The following is a 2,789-nucleotide window of genomic DNA, read 5'->3' as shown; positions in this document are numbered from 1 at the left end:
CCTTCTCAGCCTCCACTCATATACCACATCTCTCCTGCCCCAGTGTGTCAATGTCACTGGCTTGCCTTGCTTTTAATAACACCAAGCTAAGCTGCAACTAATTAACTGTGCTGAGCTAGCCAGTGCTGGCTGACTCCAGCCTGCTCAGCAGCCAAGGGAAGCTCTAACCAGGGCAGCAACTGCTTGTGGGTGAGGTTCCTGTCCTGGGAGAGCTTCCAATACCTGTCCTTAGGGAAAGGAGGCCTACACCAGTGTGTACCACCCTGAGGTACCCCGGCAGTATCATTCACTGGGGACCAAAGCAGGGAAGTTTTCTACTAAAAGGATCAAAACCATATCCCGTGGCACTTGGCAAGAACTGTCACACTAAATATCCAGTCGCTTACGTAATTGACCCCAGGAGCCTGGCCACAGCCTCTCAGCTAACCCAGGTAGCTAATATGCCCTTCTAAGGCCATCCAGCAAACCAGTGAAGACTTGAATTCAGGCATCCTTTCTTCAGCACCAAGTTCTATCTTACCAGGCTCTTTACCAACCCTAAGATCCAAATATAGTGGCAAAACATCTGCCACTATAGCTCCCTTATAGGCACTTCTGCATTTATTAATTTAAACAGAGGATCACTGACCCTTGGCAAAATACTCCCATTTGCTCATGTGCTGGGAGTGAGGCTGGTTAGAGCAAACAACCCAGACACACCCACCACTTTCTTTCCCAGCATCCTCTGCTGATGCTGGGCACAGCTGATGAAACCAGAAGACTTTCTCTCATCCTGAGACCTTAAACCTCATCAGATTCACTCCAAATTTTACAACTAGTTCTTGCTAAGGACCCATCTGGAAAATTCCATGCTGTCCCATGGGACCTGGGTCTGGTTTCTAGCACTCTCACTAAAGGAATTCTTTGTGTCTGAAGTTTCCCATGGTGCAGCTGAAGTCCATTTCCGCCCTGATTTTCCTGTATTAGAGAATTATTATCATTGCCTAGCCTCCCCTACCCCACCCCACCCCCGCTGTCTCCTGTTTCTGTTTTTTTTTTTTTTGTTTTTGTTTGTTTGATTTTTGAAGCGGGGGTCTTACTCTAGCCCAGGCTAGCCTTGAACTCATGGTGATTCTCCTACCTCAGCCTGGGTGTTGGGATTAAAGGCATGGGCCATAATGTCAGGCTTGGCTATGATTCTCTTAGAGCAGTCACCCTCCAATTTTAGCTTGCATGCCCTTCTTGACCACTTCATATGCTGGGAACTCCTGATGCCAGGAAGTGAAGGACACCACTGTCCTGGGAGGACAGGAGGGCCACACCGAAGAGGACAAATCCCACCTGGGAGGAGAGAGCCTGAGGAAGCCCAGCAGAGCGGTCCTAGAATGCGCCTTGAGAGGGCTGAAGAGATGATTTAGTGGTTAAGGCACTTGTCTGTGAAGCCTAAGGACCCAAGTTCAATTCCCCAGTACCCATGTAAGATGCACAAAGTGGTACATGCATCTGGAGTTTGTTTGCAGTGGCTAAAAGCCCTGGCACACCCAGTCTCTCTATCTGCCTCTTACTCTTTCTCAAATAAAATAAATAATAAAAATATTAAATAAATAACTAATTGAAAAATGTGCCTTGAGATGGACGTCAGTGAGCCCTTAGGCAAATGGTGAAGTGTCTCACATGGAAAGACAGCAAGGATCAAAGGAGGATGGAGCAGGTTGGGGCTAATGGAAATACATGCACCAAGAGGAATCAGCTCTCTGGATAAGTGAAAACTAGTCACCGTCATCTTCCCTCACCTACGCCTTTGGGCTTCTGGTATTTTCTGTGCCAATAATATTATATCTGTCTCACTAGGTACCCAACACTGCTATGTTATCTGACTAAATCCTCAAAACATAAGTGAAATAGTGTAACCTATCTAATATATAAGAAAACTGAGACTCAAGGTAGACACACACACACACTAAGATTTCCACATTGCTAGAGTCTATATGCCCTCCTAAACCGCTTCTGAAAGTCTTTCAAGAGGGACAGTTTAGCCAGGCATCATGGCACACGCCTTTAATCCCAGCACTAGGGAGGCAGAGGTAGGGTGATTGCCATGAGTTCAAGGCCAGCCTGAGACTACATACTGAATTCCAGGTCAGCCTGGGCTAGAGGGAGACCACCTCGAAAAATCAACAAGTGGGGAGGGTTAGTGCTTGCTTCGTCAGTACATATACTAAAATTGGAACTATACAAACAGAATTAGCATGGCCCCTGCACAGACAAATTCGTGAAACATTCCATATTCTTTTTTTTAACAAAACGTTTAGATCGACCAGTTCCTAAAGTGCTTGCCTTGCAAGCATCAGGACCTGCATTAGAGCCTCGGAACCCCTGTACAAGTGCTGGCCGTAAAAGAGTACACTAGCAGGGCTGGGAAGGGGAGGAAGAAGGATCCTGCGACTCACTGGCCAACAGTCTTGCCTACGTGGCAAGCTCCAGTCCAGTGAAAGACTCTGTCCCCAAAAGCAGGATGGAACGTGAGAAATGGCATCTACAATTGTCCTTTGGCCTCCATAAGCATAAGCATACATGCGTACATGTACACACTAATTCTTTCACACATATACACATGGTGCATCAGCGCAAGCACAATGTCGTGCAGGATTATTTTAAACTGTGGTGGAAGTTTAGTCTTCCATTTTTGTTTTTTCCACCCTTTCTTCTATCAACATCACCATGCCCTTCTCATAACAGCCCTTCAGAGAACAAAGCCTCTGGCGAGCTCTCTGCTTCGGTTTTGCAGAGAAGTAAGGACTTGGTGACAA

The 2,789-nt window shown here is 46.6% G+C and overlaps 1 pseudogene; it reads left to right on the top strand.

Moving 5' to 3' along the window:
* Positions 1-2,173: 2,173 nt before the first annotated feature.
* Positions 2,174-2,271, top strand: LOC123454332 (annotated as a pseudogene).
* Positions 2,272-2,789: the final 518 nt, after the last annotated feature.

This window comes from Jaculus jaculus, chromosome 13 (assembly GCF_020740685.1).
Source record: "Jaculus jaculus isolate mJacJac1 chromosome 13, mJacJac1.mat.Y.cur, whole genome shotgun sequence".
Lineage (NCBI taxonomy): Eukaryota > Metazoa > Chordata > Mammalia > Rodentia > Dipodidae > Jaculus > Jaculus jaculus.
Note: the sequence above shows the minus strand (reverse complement) of the source record. Positions and strands in the feature narration are given on the sequence as shown.